The following is a 20,403-nucleotide window of genomic DNA, read 5'->3' as shown; positions in this document are numbered from 1 at the left end:
TTCAGATGCTCCGTCCATCACCACCCCCTTTTGTACCGCTTTTGACATCTGAAGCAGCACACAGATCATAAAGAAATGTCTTAGCAGGAGTGTTTTCTGTGTACTCAGGGTATTTCAATAAGCAAATATAGTAAGGCCTTTCAGTAAACCAAGTGTAGTATCTGTAACTGTTAGAACGTTTGCAGTTTTCTAATGTACACTTTACAGCTGCTTTAATGTCATACCATCTTCCTTCCAACAACCCCCTCTGCCAAAGGGTTAGAAAATAGGAGCCCCTCCCTAATGGGCAAACTCTTTTGGAAATTAATACAGCTGTGAAGATAACAGTTCAAAGCGTTTCCTAAAACTCCACAGTTATCAATATTCACCCTGGCGGAGTCACCCCAACCAAGGAAAAAAACACCATCTTATCAGCGCTATAATATCATTCATGAACGTAAGCTTGGGCACGGTTCAGTCATGCTTGCACAACGGTGCTGTCAGGCAGCAGTTTTGTGAACGTTTTGTCAATAGCCAACCCTTATATAAGTGCAATATATATATAACAAATATTATATAATGTTTAAGCGAAGAGCACCTTTGTTGTGTGTGTGAATGGAGTTCAACGTTCGCACAAGTGCAACAGTGTGAATTAATCTACAGGGCTGAGAAGGCAGCCCAAGGAATGGCACCCTTGTACTTCAACACAGCACAAAAATATACATGACATTTTATGTGAAGGCTATTTACAGTTTTCGTCCATTGTATAAACTTATGTCGATACCTGCATTTAATGTGTCTAAGCATGTAAATAGCTTCCTTATTAGGCATGAAAAGGCAGCATTGTCTACACAGTTACCACATGAAGGTGTTACACCAGGGACATCTTTCGTGCCTCAGACATCAGTTAACTCCGATGCATAATCATTTGTCCCTGCAGTGTTGCATCATTCCAGCGGTTGGACTCTGATTGGGATGTGAGGATGTGTCTGACTGTGCTGGTCTCACCTTTAATGGCAACATTGGCAACCATTAAACTACCGAAACGTGTCCAAAACAACTCATTTCAATAGTTTGAGAATAAACTCTCTGTACCTATATGAAGTTATTGAGAGAGCTAAAGAAAAGAACAGAAAATGTCTTAGCACCCAGGACTGGAGAGGCAAAGTCGCCTGCAATGTTAAATAAATAAGAGCAAACGGATGTATTCAAAGGAATAAATCGGACTGCAAAATTTGCGTGCCAGGGATTTTTCTATGGAAAGGTCCAATGTAAACAGCAATGAGCCAAATGTTGTTGAAGCTAACGCTCCTTTCCTTTAAATTAAAGCAGTTTAAAAAAATAATAATAAAAGTAAGTCTTTCTACGTGAAAAAATGCTTTCCTATTACAAACCCTGCCCGCTACCCTCCTGGACTCCGGCCTGCCTGTGAGGGGCTGCAGGCACTCTGCTTGTGTGCCCCCCCCCCCCCCCCACCAGCCTACCATGACATTCCACTATCCTAGGTTAGAGATACCATATCCTATCTGGAGCTTCAAACTCAATCTAGCAATTCGAAAACCCAGCCCAGCCCCTGACAAAGTAACATTAGTGCCGAGATGTGTGGCCCATGCCTTGTCACTGGGGTCAGATAAAACACAGACCTGGGTAAGAACTTGGACGGCAGAAAACACACACGTGGGTATAATTAGAGAGGGATCTGATCTGGCTTTAATCTTCGACTCCTGGTGGAGCCCGGTTTGTTTGGAGAGCAGCGCCCTGCTTCATTGGAACCCTGCTTGAAAGGTGACATACTTTGGCCTGGCATTTCTGCAGGCATGCCATCCATTTGTGATAGGATCTCACATGCCGTCTCGCAGTTCTCAATAAATGTGCTAAGGAGCTATTAAAACACACACAGGTACCTGGCAGACGCTTTCACAGAAGTTACACGGAGCTCAACCAAAATAAAATAGTACTGGTGTAGTCTATTAGTGACCAAACTCAAAATATTGGGTTTGCAGCATCTCGTGGGAAGGTGCAAGACGTTAAGGTTGGAGAGGACTCCGACTGGCCTGAAAGAGCTTTGGTCAGCATGACACTCATATTCTACATTCGCTCTGTATGCCATATACACAATCCCATGACTGACATGGATGAAATCCTACAAATCGAGGTCTGTCACAAGTAGCTTGTGATTGTGAATTTGTTATTCTTAAGGGACATAACCTGGGAATGCGAAGCCGTGACTGGCCATGTATTGAAGAGTTTCCCCCAAGGTTCAGAAAAAATATAAAATGTACTATATCTTGTTCTAGCTTGAAGATGTGAGGACCATCCGAACGCATGGTGTCCAACTCAGCCTTCAATTATTCCAATGCTGGTAAATTGAATATCATTACAATGAGTAACTATGGTTATTTGCAGGGCATAGAAACGGCAGAAGTGCGGTATGAAGCACCATATCAAAATAAGTTATTAGTAGTATCAACATTTATTATACAAGACTGATATTTCATACATGACACCTCCATACTCGATGTGGCACTATGAAATGTGTGCGGGAGAGCTAGTCTACATCAGGCAACTAACAATCTGAGCTCTTTTTGATAGAAGCAGTGTAGCGCTTTTTGATAGAAGCAGTGTAGCGCTTCAACAGGAAATTCTGATGTACATCTGGGAATTTTGATTTTGTTTCTCTGCACTAAAGCATTGTAGATCCAGAAAATGCATATTTCAGTTCTTACTGATTTTTCAGGGTATCTCCTGAAGATTTCCAATGAGAGAGTAGAACACAGAAGAGGGCTCTCTCATTAGCAGGACTTCTGTGATCATGATACATTCTAGAACTCATGAGAAACCAATCACTCTGCATATGTGCTCACCTCGAGACTGCCATGGCATTCCAGAATCGCAAAGCTGCAGGGTGTCATGATGCTACAGTGTTAGGTGTATCTATTTTGTAAAGCAAAAAATACAATACACTACAGAATTAAATATGTAATGTCTTTAACTTTGTTCTTATATGATGATATCAGTTGATGTGCTAAAAAAGACCTGATCCTGGGCACTGAAGAAGCCGCTGCTCCAACAGCAGAGCCACAAGCTGGGCCATGACAAGGGCTGAGGTGTTGAAGTTGCCACACTGAAATACTTGTTGAAGGGCCAAGTGGTGAGGCATCAAATCTGCCCATTTCCTCGTGGTGGAAGTCAATGGGGCAGCAGAAGCCTGCAAGCATGACCGCTCCCTTGCACCAGTTATGGAGAAGAGTTCAAGATAAAGCCTGAGCTGACCATATGGCTGAGGCCCAGTTCCCCTCTGAGGGGCCATTAAGCTCACGGATGGCCTGCCGGAAGAGTCTGGCATGCATGCACTCATGAAGGCAGAACAACAGGGGTACCTTTAGCGCAGAGCACTGTTGTGGTTTGGTACGGCTGTAGGTACTTGCACTCTGTGAGAAACCACTATTACATGGGAGCTCCATCACACCAATCTAGATGGACCTGGCCCCCGCGAACATGAAACACAGCAGAGGATATAGAAGTGGGGAGATGTGAACAGTTTCCCCTTCCTTACCTGCCACAATTTCAGTGAGGCAATGGATTTTTAGTAAATGACACCCCACAGACACAGTTGGAGGTAAAGGAATATGGTGGACTTTGAATCTTTCCTGAAATGCTTAGTGGACTGACAATTGGTGAGCAGCTGCTCTTACCTAAATTGCAAGTGGTACACCCTGGCCTTGATGGATTCTTGTACCCCATCTCAGCAATGGAAGCCGCAGCAAGACTGATAAAGGGAGGTAGGGGGTCTGAGACCCATGCAGTCCAGCTACGATCGCAACAGGTGTTGTTTTGGCAGATTTTTATATATCGATGGAGACCGTGCAGCGGGGGACGACTAAATTTTTTTGATTGCCCTGATCTTACAAAAACTTGACTAGGCTGAGATTCTGATGAGACAAGCTTGTGTTTGTTAGTTCGGATAGAAGAGAGATTTCTCTAACTCCCGCGGCAAGCCTTTCCTCTTTCTGGGGGCTGATGGTCGTTTCATTGGAGTCCTCACACAGTCTGTATGTTGAGAAACAATTCCTTTGTGCACTGGTGCAAGTGTATTCTTGCACGTTAATAAAAATACATTGGTTTCGAAATTGTCCATACGCCTAAGCTCTCATAGCATGTACTCTATGTTTAGTCCATATATGTTGTAGTTAAAAAACGGAGCCAACCTTAAACATTCCCAAGAAGACTCATTCATTCTAGAAAAAAATAAATAGAAGTATAATATGCTGGTCTCTATATGTCTGTCAGCGCAGTCTCCTAGACACTGACAGAGCACCCTAAAAATAAACTGCCTCAAATGGGTATTATTTTAATCATTATATTCTGCTTAAAAAACAGACCTGAAAGATGACGAAAGTGGATGTCTTACTTCTAAATCTTGTGTTTACTCCCAGCTCTGAAGGTGTGCATCCGACAATGTTTTACTGGACACAGATGTTTTACCCATGTAATCAACAAGACCAGGGAATAGCTGGAAATACGTTTATTACTGCTAGTTAACCAATAAGTCCGGAAAATACAAGCAGTGCGTTCTTTATAACGGGCATGTAATATAAATGTTCCACAAGAAGTATATAAAACTGCGAAATGCCAAGGCCAGTTAAATATGTTCCTTTAACTAATTTCTGTAATACCATGAATCATCAGTGTGGACCACTCGCACAGGAGCAAATTTTCATACCGCTCAACAGGTAAAAGCAACAAACATCCTCCACTACAACTTCTAAATACTAATTTCAATATATCACTTGTTAAAAAATGCAGGTCCCAAATGCCAAGGGAGCGATATCTTTTGATTAAATACCTTTATATAAAGCACATGCACTGTTTGCCACTTCTAAAACGCAGACACTCTCGCCAGTCACTGCTTATGACCTCACAAATTTCATCACTCATGACATGACTAATAACATGACTGCGACCCCTGAAATATCATTGAACACTGGCATGGTGAGGGTGCAAGTTATAGTTACTTCAGTTAAACAAAACTGGTGAACTTAAGTGTTTTTTCGACAAAGTGTTGCATTTTAAGTGTAATTTTCACATCACTTTAACAATGTGGGGTCCTTTCGCCTTCTCCCCCAACCAAACGGGTCTGGGGGTCAGGGTGTACTCACCCTGTCCCCTTATGGGCCCCTCTTTAAATCTTTTTCAGGACTCTGGGTACCCAAATCCTGCAAATGATGTTTGAACATGTTCTCTTATGTTGTGGCTAGCCAGTCAGATCATTTCAGTACTCGGGGTCTGGTACCAAAATGCCCAATGAGAGAAAAAACTCCCTTGACAATCAGGTTTGCCAAGGGTATTTTTTTATCGGTCCCACGGTACAGTACTACCGTCCAGATAGCTCTAACTCGAACTTAAAGTGACATTTGACCTTCAGCCTTGTGATTTGTAAATATAGGCCCATATTACACAGTTACTTGCTATTCATTATATCAGGAGTTAATATATGTGTATTTTACCTCCTGAAGTAGAGACTGCTGATGTTATTTAAGGTGATGTAGTAATACACAATCCTTATTGTGCAGGTAAATGGTGTTATCTGAAAAAGTGGGTCCTCAGTTTCTTTTGCATTTTAGGAGGGTAGTGAAAAATTGATGATAAAGCAGATGTTGTACCACATTCTGGTGTGTTGATAAAGAAGGCTTGCTTACAGTTTTTCTTCAGTTCAGTTCTGGCAGTGGCCTTGTTACTGCTGTAGTTGCTGCATATCTGAGGTGCTTAGTATCCAGTTTGAGATACAATGGAGGTATGCCTCTGGGGAAAGGCAGCCTGTTGATCACAGTGCAGACTTAATTCATGTGAGAGAGGAATGAGGCTTGAACTGTTTTTACCTTTGTTTCATTATGATGGTGGGTGATCAGTTGAGTAGATTTACAGTGGAGTTTGTATTTTATGATTTATTTTTTGCTCTTCCTGAGTTATTTATTCTATGTTAAGAAACAGTTTTACAAACTATACAGAAGAAGGATATAGCATTCAGAAGATTTAGAAGGTCATCTCTCTTTGGCATGTTCATATGTCCATTCTGGAGCAACAATTTCTGTAAAAACGTAATTTTAACAACTGATATTTTATTTTTCAGTATCACTATTTTTCTGAAAGGTGGAATATAAGCTCTAGAGACCATTTTGTGGGTCAAAAACTCAAGACATAGACCTGTTCACTGAGAAAATATACATACTTTGACAGAAGAGCCAGAGTCTGTCATATAAATTTAATTTGTTTTCCCAGAAACAACCATTGATGCATGGCAGTACCACTGAGTGGATACATGCTCTAATGTGAACATAATTGATAAATGCTCTAATGTGAACATAATTAATTACTTTTCTTGAAATTAGCCTTCCTAGAAATGTCTGCTTTTTCCTTGGTATTCTTATTAGTACTGAAATGGGAAAAAGAAGAGCAGAGAATGAAGTCTTTAAGGAAACATCTTTGATATTAGGGTACAACGTATATGTGCAACTGCCGCAAAGGGACAGCTAGTAGAAAATGCTTGGTGAATAAATACATTAAAGAAATAATTGCAGAATATCTATTATTTTAATACATTAAAAAAGCAAATTAGAAAGTGTCAGTGTATGAGATTCTTATAGATCTTGCTTTCCCTGAGCTCTACGTGTCCATGCTCCACCAGGAGCATGATGTTGCACAGAATGTTGTAGATCAACTTGGAGTGTTGGCTTGACAGTTGTATACTAGTTGGAACTAGAAGCTAAGCCTGGATGTGCTTCTGGTCAGGTATCCTGTAAACATACAGTTGTAACTGGCAACTGAAGCTGATGCTTCCTGATTCCTTTCAAATGTCTGATATTTCCTGATCACCTGCTAATGTCTAAAGAAGGATGTTATTTATTTATACTGAGTTGCTCAGACTGGTTACACCGTACAAATGACTGTTACAATATCATAATAAAGTTTACAGTCTGAGTTCAACCAACCAATAAGTGGCTCACTGCTATATTGGAAATATCTAATGCAGTATCAAAATTAATTATAAATAGGCAGGAAGCGTAACTGTTCTATTTTGTTTTCCATAAATGACACATCTAAAAGAAAGCAGATATATATACACATACAAACTTACACATCATTGTTACGGAGATTGTGCCAACATGCTTATGAATAGGCCTTGGCGGAGTTCGCGGAGATCCAGGGTGCAAGCGGCAGATTGCATTAGGTTGCACCATTTGCACAGATTTTTAGTGCCGGGTGTTAACACAGCGCGGGAAAATCAGTGAGAATGGCATCATGTGTAGCACAAGAGGGCGCTGCCTCTTTCTGCAGCTGGAGTAGATGTTCTACTCAAGTGGCAGCTTCCTCAACGCGAACATAAGGTTCCTCAACGCGAGCAGTAGTGGCCATCCACAAACGCCCTCATGGAGAAATCTCGCCTGGAGGTGGTCTCGAGTAAGATTTTCCTCGCTCGCGCTCACCAACTTAACATTGGCGAGCACGACCGAGTAAAAAACTATGCTCCGCTAGGTGTAGCGGAATTTTTCGGAACTTTGCCCGCTATGTGGACTGGGAAACACTTCGCTTTAAGAGGCCTTCACCAGGATGGGAACTATTTTTTTTTTAGAACAGCCTAGCTAAAGTCCTATATTATTGATTAATTGTGAGAATTGCTTCAGTGTGAAATGCTTTTGAACACCCCAAAATTTGCGGAAATGAATCCGCCAATGTGGCCATGTGTCATGATCTAGTTAACTCAATCACATGGGAGTTGGGTTAAGAAGTGGGGTGAGAGAGTCAAGGGTTTCAACGGAATGAAAATCAGGAAAGTGTATAATGAAGAGATGGAAGCTCTTGTGTGGGAGAAGAAAACGTGTGGAATCCTTTAGCTTATTTTCAGACGAGCAATTCTTTCCAATTGTAGCACTTCTTAGGAGGGATAGCTCAGGTTCTTGGCATGCATTGATATACATCTACAACAGCTCTTAAAGAGGGGTATCAGTTAAAGAAAAATCCTCCCCTCCCCCAGCACATATTAGCTCAGTTTTCGTTAATATCTAGGGGTCTCTGTAGGTACTTTTGCCCTGGGTAGCAACACCTTCAAAGTGGACCCTTCTGATATGGACTCTCTTTTCTGCCCAAAAAGCATCTGCAGATTGCGGACTAAGAAGGGAACCACATGGGCTAATGTTAGGGACTGTTTGGTGGGAACGTAAACACAATTGTAGAACTGTAAACAAAAAAAGGAACTGAAAGAGTTTTCATTTCTTAAAATATGCTACCGGAACTAGTGAAAAGAAAACCACATTTTGGATCATAAAAGACTGCCAACATCCTGGTAACCATGGAGCTTTGCTAAGCAATCAAATAGCTTTATTTTTCGACTTCCATTTTTATCATCTGACTTGATTCCCACAAAACAAAATTATCCAACCTACAAACAGAAGCACATGATAGAAAATGCTATCGCCACATGTGCCAATATTGGAATTTTTGAGGACACAGAGGCCCAAGGCCCACAGCTTGATCTTATGGTCACTGCCTTATTATTTAGCTAGTCTTTGGCATATGGTAGAAGAAGTGCTAATACCACTGGGGGAAAGAGACAGAAGGGGAAGAACACTAAATCACAGGGTTGAAAAGAGACACATGTTGGAAGGTGCAGTACAGCTTGATATTATAGTGGAAAGTCAGTTCGAGAACAGAGGAGTATTCCATGGCTCACTCCACCTATGACTGCCTCTAATCTGCTTTCATAAAAGTGATTGCCACTTGGCTCATGAGTAAACACACAGGTCGGATTACATAAACTGCCCAGATTAAGCTAAATTGCACTGCACATACGGTACACTTGCATTTACAGAAGCCAATGCAATTTACAGTATCAAAAATGAATGTAATATTTATTTACATGCAAACATACATTTTCTATTTGTGATGCCACGAAACAGCACAGAATACCACAAAAAGGAATGCACTAGAATAATATAGCACAACAAATAGTGGTAAATACAATCTTGAGGCACATTAGCAACATTTGGGCCGTTTAAGTCATACGGACCCAGGACTTCTCAGCACAATTAGATCAACTACTGCGAACATACGACTTAGGTAGGTAGAGGACTTATTTTAATTAATCGATTCTACCTTTTTGGGATCAGCAAACAATTACATTTTCAAATTTTGTAAGCAAATTTCTTTGGAGCACACAGCATAGCTGGCTCTCTGATATGCTATTAGGGGCATCATTCTGCCTTCAAGGAAGCGATCCCATGGTAATGCTGTTAGGGGCATCATTCTGCCTTCAAGGGAGTGATCCCATGGTAATGCTGTTAGGGGCATAATTCTGCCTTCAAGGGAGTGATCCCATGGTAATGCTGTTAGGGGCATCATTCTGCCTTCAAGGGAGCGATCCCATGGTAATGCTGTTAGGGGCATCATTCTGCCTTCAAGGGAGCGATCCCATGGTAATGCTGTTAGGGGCATCATTCTGCCTTCAAGGGAGCGATGTCATGGTAATGCTGTTAGGGGCATCATTCTGCCTTCAAGGGAGCGATGTCATGGTAATGCTGTTAGGGGCATCATTCTGCCTTCAAGGGAGTGATCCCATGGTAATGCTGTTGGGGGCATCATTCTGCCTTCAAGGGAGCGATCCCATGGTAATGCTGTTAGGGGCATCATTCTGCCTTCAAGGGAGCGATCCCATGGTAATGCTGTTAGGGGCATCATTCTGCCTTCAAGGGAGTGATCCCATGGTAATGCTGTTAGGGGCATCATTCTGCCTTCAAGGGAGCGATCCCATGGTAATGCTGTTAGGGGCATCATTCTGCCTTCAAGGGAGCGATCCCATGGTACTGCTGTTAGGGGCATCATTCTGCCTTCAAGGGAGCGATCCCATGGTAATGCTGTTAGGGGCATCATTCTGCCTTCAAGGGAGCGATGTCATGGTAATGCTGTTAGGGGCATCATTCTGCCTTCAAGGGAGTGATCCCATGGTATTGCTGTTAGGGGCATCATTCTGCCTTCAAGGGAGTGATGTCATGGTAATGCTGTTAGGGGCATCATTCTGCCTTCAAGGGAGTGATCCCATGGTAATGCTGTTAGGGGCATCATTCTGCCTTCAAGGGAGTGATCCCATAGCAGTGCATCCCCTGGATTGCTTTCAGATGCAGCAACACCTGGCGGGGACAATTGATTGAACAGAACCCATATTGAAAAGAAGGCCTGTCCTATTAAAAGTAACTCATTTTGCATATCAAGCAGATGCCTGATCAATATGTAAAGAAGGCCCTACACCGTCTGTATAGTTTTTTGTTTTAAGGACATCGTTTTTTGTGTGCAAAAAGAAAACATTACATCAAGAAACGCTTGTACTGAAAAAGGAGCCCGGACAAGTTCTATTGTTTGCTTACATACTTTTTTTTTTACAAATAGAGAGCGAGGAGAGGGATAAGACCAACAAACTCGGCACCTTTGGGAGCTGCTCGTGCATGGATGTAGACAGGACCTCGCTGTGCATTAGAGACTTCTTAACCCCCCCGCCCCCCATCTGTCTCCTCCAAAAAATATACAGGCTCCCATACCCAACTCCATAGCAGGGGGAGAGTTTCCAGCTGCTGCTGGGGAGAGCATGCTACAATAATTCAATTCTTCTCGCGAAATGTCTGGGGACCCCTTGCCATGCTTCCTGCTAATACAGGGGAGAAATAGGCAGCATCGTCTGCACACAAGGTGGATGAATCTGCCCAGAGCAGGGTAACTATTGCTAGAAACTAGGTGGCTTTCTGAGGAAAACTCTTCTTTCATATACGTGCCTATTGCCTGGGGGTAAGAGAAAGCCCCGCCTAGAGATATGGGACAGTTTCATGGGTCTGTAATGGAAATTGTTGCACATCCAGACTTTACCTGGTGTAAATCCTAGCTATGCAGTTACAGATGGCTACTGGGGGCTGTTGTACAGCAAGAATTTCACTAATGTATATTCCAGTTGACCTGTTGCAGCTATGATCTGGGAACTGTGACACAGCATGACTTTCCATGGTGGAAATTCCATTTCACTGTTACAGATGGCTTATACTGCACTTAGATGTAGCATACTGGTGTTCAGTTAAGTGTCTAGGTTTAATATTCTGTATGCCAACAGAGGTATGCAGTTTTGCTGTGTTAGCACATTACCATTTATTAAAAACACACATACTGTAGAATATGGAATGCTAGAAAGTCTCGAGTCTTTATAAAAGCAAAAACTGAGCAGTGTTGACACCCCTGCTGAGGTGCTGAGAATTCTCAGAATAAAGTTGATACGCTAAGGGTTTAATATGTTTTTGAAGGAGCCTAACCCGTTCTGAAGCGCAGGCATGGTGACAAAAGAAGCATGTGGTCTCCTCCTAAAATCACTTTCCACTGAACCGTGGCCATGAAACACTTAAGAATTATTTAGACAATTTTTTTTCAGATAAATGAGTGTTTTGTACTGTACCAGTGCCTCAACAAACATTAAAATAATGTGATCTTTAAAAAAATGTTTTCTAAACGAGCTCTGACTTAAAAAAAAATCGGCTGTCAATTAACACTTAATTTTAAATCATTATTTACATGTTCCCTACAAAATGTGATTTTGATGGAGACTGATATCTTTCATTGGTCTGGTAAAATTCAAAGAGACTTTCAGGTACATTTTTACCTTTCCTGAAAAATGTTGCGAGCCTTTTTTTTTTACTGAAATGTATAACTGCAATATAATTAATTTGATATTGTGGTTTGGGTAAGCAGCTGTAAACTTCTAATTTGTTATTGTGGTTTGGGCAAGCACCTGCAAACTTCAATTTTTACTGCAAATAGAAGCAACTGATTACAAACATAGATGGGAACTGCATAATATTAATAAGCTCAGCTGAGCAGTTATCTTTCTCTGAAATCTCTCCTGTGTTTCTAGTTTCCATACCTTTATTTCTACATTTTTTATAGGCGGAATATCAAGAACTGGAACAATTAAACATCTCCTATGCCATTATGAACATGTTTCCACACTCCCAGTAGCAAGGGCAAAGGACTCTTGCGGTCGGTACCACCTTCTACAGTTTAAATTCCTGGGACAAAGACGCAGGAGGGCCCTATCAACAGTGTTAGAGGTACAGTTACACCGGGGCCCAGAGATGCGAGGAGCTCACCGGATCTGAGTTGTCGATATTTTTTTCTACTAGACCAGGGTATGGAGGGCCCATTTTCCTTGGTTGCCTTAGGGCCCCTGGGACGCAAACTATGCCAGGCCCAGGCATTCCTTGGCCTTTCCATTGATGCACAAGTTAATTTGCCGGATATGCCAAATCGGTTAAGTAAAGTAGTGCTGGGAAACACGAATACCCAAGCAAAGCTAACACACTCTATAACTGAGCTAACAGTGTTCACATATTTACCCAAAAAATCAGAAGCAAAGGCCTCTAATGCATTTGGTAAAACATGTTAGTAACTCGGTTCAGTGTTAATTTGAGAGAACCTAAATTAAGAAGCCAGTGATGGTTTCCAGAACTGTAAAATAATACACATCAACAGATAGCTATGGTATTGGAATTGTTTTCTGATGCACTCTTCCTACATTCCCAGAGGTCAGTCTCTCACAACCCCAAGGCCTGGTGGTCTAGCAAATGGAATTTGAGTTGAAACCCCGAACACTCAGAAATCTAACCCACTGTGAGACAACTTCATCAAAACACAAATCCACCTTCAAGATAATGTTATTTAGAGATATGTTTATCAGTAAACCAAACAACAAGCACGTTTTGTGTCTGACGTGAGGGTTCCAGGCTCCCAGCGTGCAGAGTCACCCCTAAGTAACACTTTGCTGTGTTGCCAGAGCTCCAGATAAGCAAATCCCCACCAGATCTGGCATGTTGTTTACTTTTGCTCATTTTACAACAGAAGTATCCTCTCCAAAACAAGCAATTCAGCAGGCAGCTCTAACACAACACAGCTCTCTTTTATTTCTGATTTCACCCATGATAGGCAATAGATATGTGGATGGTCTGTAAACTCTCCATATAGTTCAAATTTAGAGAGCCGACTAACTGGCATAGATACCACCAGCAAAATGCCAATGCTGACACACGTTAGCAGCCAGCAACTATAGGATGCAACAACACATCAACGTAAAAAATAAAGTCAGTGCTGAATGATACATTGTGTAGCGCCAACATCCTGAAAATGCTTTCAAAGTGGGTATAAATGGGTGTGAACAACACAACGTATCACACCCACTAATACAAGCTGGTCTTCAACAACCCTACCCATACGGCTCCAGTGTCATCCGGCCCCGTCCTTTACAGATTACAGGCATAACCGCCTCTTCATACGCTTATACTTTGTGGATCGTTACAGTATTCCCGTTCCCGGGCTCTACACTGTCCACCGCCACCCGGCTTTTTGACCCCGCCTTTCCGCCAGACACTGGATCTATCCCTTTTGCATCCTTTAGGCATTACACGTCCATCCGCCGCCCCTGACCTGCCAATCTCTTTGATCCCACAAACGTACGGCTCATCTGAAGTCCACGGCCACAACCACCTATTCGTATTTCAAACCCATCGTGGCGCGCCATTTAGTGCCGACCCCTGCATCATTTCGAATCCAACGCAAGCCCCTAACCGGGTTGGAATTATCACTGTTTTTTTTGGGCCTGCTCTCCACACCACTGCAAACACGAAACAACCCTGAAAAGTCACAGGACTACTCCTAGTGACGAAACACTTGTCGTCTGGTTGTTTGGTTCAACACAGTTGTTGATTCATGATAAAAAACTTTCAAACTTACGCTGGTGTCAACCACTGCATTTATATACCACATAAGACTCACAGTAACATTGTGATATGCTCACCACGTGTGCACAGAACTGTGCTCAACCCTACCCAATGTAGAACAACATAGTACATATACAAATCATGAAAAAAATTTGCACCACCCAAAACAGAGCCAAACAAAGTAGAACTAGCAGAGTCATTTACAAGGCACACAGAGCCGCCCCCTGCCTTCAAGAAATCTCAGTGGAGGCTGTAACACAGCAATACAGACGGGATACTGTTACAAGCAAGTAATGAACCCAGGTGAAAGCTGTGTAGGGCAAAAATAAACAGTGACTCTGTTTTGGTCACCAGAGAACACCATCTAACGCAGGTAGAGAGTAATCCAGGATATATAATCAGAGCTTGTTAATTGCGTAGGATCCTTCCTTAGGCCAACAAAAGGTAGGCCTCATGCAGTCCCAGCCTATGTCAAAGTGCATGTTGTACTGAATCTGCTCTTGTCACGCACCTTCTAGAACATATGCACAGTAGTAGCTTGGGTCTGTACGTTATCTGCATTTCTACCATGCATGTTGTAGGTTCTTCGGTTTTAATATACAACTTTAAAGGCCTCATTTAGAGTTTGCCAAACGGCTTACCGTCTTCAAGGGTGGTGGAGGTCATTATCTATGCCATCCTGGCGATCTACCGCCTACTGCATTTAGACATCTCCACTGGCCTGGCGGAGATCTCTGTACCTTCAAAGGAGCTGCTGCACAGCTGCTCCTCTAAAGGTACTAAATGTTTGTTGAGTGGCCGAGTGGCCACCATGTTTTATTCAGCATTTCAGCAAACTTTCTTTTGTAAGACAAAAACAAAGTCCCAAAGGGGGAGGAGATTTCTCCTGGGGAATAGGAGTAACTTTTTTTTGTAGGGGACAACCCGGTTTTCCTAGTGGTCCTGAAAAGGAAAAAAGTACCTCAGACTGTATGCTCTAATTAAGATTCATGATCTAATGTACTTACACCAATGGCCCCAAAAAGTGTAAAGTTTCCGCTGGTAGAGCCAACAGGGACACAGCCTGCAGAAACATAACAGTCCACTTGACTGTGAACAGAGCGAGCAAACCATCAGTTGTTTAGACAGGGCACTCTGCCATGTTTTCAGTATAGTACCCAGTCCGCCAAAACTGTAAGCGAGGCCCCAGCCTTTATGACCTAACCAATTTTTCTTAAGTCATAGATGCCATGTATTATTCACATGTTACATTAGAACACACTGCATATATGTCACACTTTTAAAGCAACAGGAAGCACACACACTCCATCAGAAAATATGTGATGAAAAGTACTGTTTTACAAATGTGGTAGCCAATTACCCAAGAAGTGTCTGTGTTTCTTATATTTTCAGACACAGTACAATTAATCAAGTTTGAAAGTAGTGTACATGGACAAAGCCTAATCACAAATAAGTATTACACATGTGTTTATGAGATATTAGAAATAAGACATCTGATTATATGGCAAAAGTTTAACATCTACTCCCAAAAACAGGTGACCAGGGTTGTGCTCACTATCTTTTTGCAGTTGGGGGAAGGGAGGAGAGGGGGTCTTTGGAATTTGGCTAATTCTTTATTGTTTTCCATTTTTGATTAGTTTAAACCCCGACATTGCTTTTGCTGATCTCAGATGTGCAAGCTTGTGAGTGGGTTTGTAATGCTGTGGTAGATTATGTCAACATTGGGTTATGGTCCCGATGAGTTCTTTACAACCAGTTTGTTGATATCACTGAAGTCTTCCTGCTTATGTTTTTGGTATGTCTCTTCCAGGGTGTTCTGCTTGCTTTGGAGGCGAGATAGATACGTTTTGTTTATGTGCTAAAAATGATGTTATGGAGAGCTGAGACCAGCTCTGACATTGTACCATCAGCGTGGCTGTGTCAATATTATGAGAGAATACTAAGTCTAGTGTGTGGCCCATTTTGTTGATTGGGCCTTTCACAACTTGGATGAAGGTCAAGGCTAGAATATTTCCCAAAATGTCTGGGATGTGTTAAGTCTCCCTTTATCAGCACTTTCTCTGCTGAGTTTTGCAGAAATAGGGCTAATTCTAGGAAAACATGTCGAAATAGAACACTGTAGCCTGTTGGCAATTTGCCACTACAAGTATGAGTGAAATGTTTAAATTAAGCTGTACACATTCAAAGGAGGTGTACACTGCCTTTAATATCTCCCTATGGCACATTTTAAGTCATAAGGGCTAGACTCCACTGGCCTTTGTTTGGCTTCCTTGTTCCTAGGAATCATTTTGAAATACTTGGTAGCCTATTGGATTGAAGACGATGACAGAACTACCAGTAAATCACATATCTGCTAGCCCAAATATCCGCAGATTGGTTGCGCTGTTAGGGTCTTGAATCTTAGCACCCATTTTTGATACCATTGTCTTTAAGATCAGGATTACCCATAGCAAGATCATCATTACAAAAAACTTTGGTGACCCATACCCTACGTGTGATATGCAACCATTCTACGACCTTGTTGTGGAAGTTTTAAAAAGTACGGCTATAGTGAAACCAATTTTTACTCGACATGAGCTGGATGGCTGCAGTATCTCAATGCAATCACATGGTTTTGGCAGGTATTGTAGGCAGAGTGGCGGGCTTTGAGCAAGCCATCGACCACATGGTAATCTTCCCTGCCATTTCACTTTGCACCATATCCCAACTTTGCTCCAGCTGGACATTTACCATCCTTTAAACCCTTACTGTTCAATGCATGTGCTTTTTATCAGTTTTTCTTTCGTTCACCATCTTTCTAGCCGCTATCTTTACTTCAAGTTGACTTTCATCTATCATTTTAATCTCAACTGTTGCTTCCTTTTCTCCAAAAACAATACCCGATTTCCTTTCCAGTCTTCTTGTTCCATTTAACTTTGGCCTCTATGTTTGCTGCATCCTTTCTATCCCCACGCTTTCTAACTCTGTCTATATCTATTGCTACAGCCAACCTCTCCATCTTGGGCAATACTGCCATGCTTTGCCTCTCCCTACTGTGCTACCTCCTCTGTACAGGGTCCTTTCTTGTGTAGCCAGTGGGCCAGATAATTCTCAGCTTAGTTAATTTCCCCAAAATGACTTTTCACAGTGGGTTTGGCCTCTTGAGCAATCTCGCTATATTAAACTCCAGGCACCAACTGCTCTACCCATCACCCTTATTTCCAAATACCGACCCATAAGCCATCTGAAAATAGGAACCTTCATTGAGCGTTTTTCCTCGGTCAGTTGTCATTCTAGACCGCCCAGCCTGTTATGTGCCTTGTGCATCTTCTACCATGAAACCCACTAACCCCCCCTTTTTAGGTCTTGCGCCTGGCATTGCAGTGCGCAGCACTGCTCGCGCAGCGAGAGACCTCTTGTACGGGCTTCAGAAAGCTGACTTCACGCTTGTGTGTGTGCTTTTGTGATCGTCAGCTGCTATTGGCTTGTTTTACAAAAGCCAGCCGCCATTGGTGGAAGGCGAGTTCATGTCCCAGCTTCTTTGTAAATGTAACCGCCCATGTCCGAGTCGTATCTGTTACGCGCAGCAGCGTTCACTTTGCTGCCGCGCTCCCTAGCCCCAAGTCCTCTGTGGTGCACCACTGGTTTCGATTCCTGCTCCTCTGTGGTGCGCGCACACCACTGATTTCAATTCCGTGCTTGTTTACTTGTTTTACTACCCGTGAACAAAAAGCTACACACGAGGCACCTCCGAAAAGTACAGAGTGATTTTTGCATCATGTTACTGCGTTTGGCCTTTACCGCCGCTCTCGGGTTGGCTTGTTTGCACCACGTCACAGAGAGATGCGCAGAAGCCCTCTCTCTCTCTCCCCGGAGCCGGCGGGACGGCCCTCTCTTGCCCTGCCAGTGGGATTCCCGGGCTCACACTCCCTCGGAGGCCTGAAGTAACAGCCTGTTCCGTGCCAGCCATTACCTCTGATGCATGTGCAACATTCTGTTGAGGTCCAGGTGAGAAGCCGCTCTTTTGACCTGTTGGAAAGAATGTATGGGCCAAGGGCTTCGTGTGTAGGAGAGACTTTAATTTCTGAAGGTTGGCTGCAAACGAGGCGCGCACTTTGTAGTACAAGTCGAACTTTGAAAAGCACTGACCCGTTTTCGTCTTTGAGTGGTGCACATTTCAAGCCTGGTCTGTAGTGATTTTGGAAAGGGACGCCCTGATCAATAAATTGTACTCGTACAGGGCGATTTCACAAGGCATTTGAGCACTTTTGTACTGTGCTGGGTAACTTTGCACTAGTTCTCAGTACTTTTGCAATAGGTCTGTGCAGTTTTGTACTGGTGCAGGGTAATTGTGCACTAGATTTGTGCAGTTTTGTACTGGTGCAGGATAATTTTGCACTAGTTCTGTGCAGAAAGTGTTGTACCCAGTTGGGCAATTTGTTAGTAAGCAATGGCAAATTGTGAATTGGTGCTGGTTAATTTTGTACCAATGTAAGGGCATTTGTAAGTGACATTTGCACTACTGACTCGTGCAAAAATAATATGAGCACCAACCGAACGCTAAAAAGAGAACATTTTCGGCAGTCCGTCGGTGCAAACGTCAGTTCATCACTGGCACAAAATTGCCAGCATTTCACTTTCTGGCTATGCGGGGGGGGGGGCATTTAGACAATTGCCACAAGAACCCCCCTGTGAATTGCCCCCATTTGCATTTTTCGGAGTTTGTTTTGGCATAGGGCTTTTTATCAGATATCACAATTTTTCTGGAAGCAAAGTGACTTGTTTTAAATAGTCTGCAGCAAGGACCTTGGCAGCAAGGCCAAATGTGTTAATTAGTCATAGTTACCTACTTGAGTGGACCCGAACAGGCTGCATTTTACACATAAGACATCTGCTCTAGAGATATTTATGTGCCCAGCACTTTCCAGGATATAGTAACGTAACATAACGGCCAGAGCTCCCAACTTTGGAACTGGAGAACCATGTTAGAGTCTAGTTTTCAGTTCAACACCACATGATTCTGGGCAAATCCCCTCTGTGCCTAACAAAACAAAATTGCTGCGTGCCATCTAGTCACACGTTTTGACTCATCATAAAATAGGCCCCGTAAGGCTAGTTACAAAGACCAACACAGTTATCAGTGGTGTTAAGAGCAGCTGAGTCTCCATATGAAATACCAGGAGAAACATGCAGGAATTAGCACAGAAACACAGATTCCAGCGTGTTACAAAAACCTTGCAATCCCTATTATTTCACCGACCTCTGGAGTGACCAGGACCCTAAGTAATGGTAATTCTGAGGCAAGGAATTGACAGGAATTATTCTGGTCAACTGAAATTGAGGGTCAAGGTGCAGGCACTGCTGAACGTTTCCCAGGTTTGGCACATTTGTGTGAAAGTTGTGATTTTTCACTTGGGCTGTCTCGGATCTGATTCAATAATAGTTATCACATCCAAGATCCGTCCGGATCCCCCTCATTTGCAGCACTTGATGTGTCTGCTCATTTTAAAAACTGAGTTTGCATACGATTATTCCTCACTTCAAAGTATGTGAACCAGATGAATGGCTATAGAAATAAACATTTTAAAGGGAAAGTAATGGGGACTAGATCTAAAGCTCACACTTTCTAAATGCATAGCACACATTTGCAATGCAATAGGTATCCCATTTGCGAGAGTTTAAGCTATTCGCCTTGTAAATGCCAATTCCTTTTATTTATCGGTTATAAAAACAACACATAAATAAAGGGCATTGTTATTTACAATGCTAATAGCTCAAACCTTTATAAATGCGAGGGCTATTGCATTGCAAATGCTTGTTATCTGGTGCAGGTGCTGCACATTCACATTGACCTTTTCTGCTCTAAAGTCAGAAATATTTATTCTAATTCATTTTGAATTCCCTTTATTAATATGAATAGACAACAATAAGCGTACTACATTTATGCCAAAGTGGGGAGCGTGTCATTTGGAGTTCCTATTCATGAATAACATTTATCTAACAGGGATCTAATGGGGTGCTCTTAAGTTCCATCATATGAAGAATAGAGAAAGTCATGAATCAATGCTGTTTTGCAGTTGCAGTAATTTTCCACATGGCAGGTACTGTCTCAGGGTCTACACTCTTAAATATTCTGTTCTTCAGTGGTAGGATACCAGAACCTTTTGTAAGCAAGGAAACAAATACAAAGTAATCTGCTCATGGTAACTACAGCACTTTGATAAACCCCATGTGGGCTACTGTTTCGTTGATGCCTCATTTCGAGCTTCCAGACCAATCAGAATAGCAGTAGTATGTTCACATTTCTTAACTTTCTTAAATGTAACTCTATAAATATGATGAAGAACCAATAGTAGACATGGAAAAGACAAGTCTCTTTATTTCACAGATAAAAATCCCCCTTGAATTCATAATCCAGCAGTTTACAAGCTGGCTTGCTGTTCCTGCTGAAACTCTTCCCCTGCCCCCTTAAATATTCTTGTCCACGATCTTTATGTGGCCCCAGTGACCAAACTGCTAGCTAGAGGTATAATTAAACGTTGGATACAATGGCATTGCACCATTGAGTGTACATTACAGGTGTGGCTGGGCTGACCTTCATGGCTCAATTCTTACTATTCACAACCATAGGCAAAATGATCCATGAAGC

At 42.4% G+C, this 20,403-nt stretch overlaps 2 protein-coding genes across 2 annotated transcripts in view; one reads left to right on the top strand and one right to left on the bottom strand.

Annotated features, from left to right (window-relative positions):
* The window catches only part of MCPH1 (microcephalin 1), a 1,506,891-nt gene that overhangs the window by 421,240 nt on the left and 1,065,248 nt on the right, over positions 1-20,403 (bottom strand). The window lies entirely within an intron of this gene.
* Positions 1-20,403, top strand: part of ANGPT2 (angiopoietin 2) — a 177,655-nt gene that overhangs the window by 30,253 nt on the left and 126,999 nt on the right. The gene's annotated exons all lie outside the window — the stretch shown is intronic.

The sequence above is a fragment of the Lissotriton vulgaris genome, chromosome 6 (assembly GCF_964263255.1).
Source record: "Lissotriton vulgaris chromosome 6, aLisVul1.2, whole genome shotgun sequence".
Lineage (NCBI taxonomy): Eukaryota > Metazoa > Chordata > Amphibia > Caudata > Salamandridae > Lissotriton > Lissotriton vulgaris.
The sequence above is the reverse complement of the archived record's forward strand: the minus strand, read 5'-3'. Positions and strand labels throughout refer to the sequence as shown.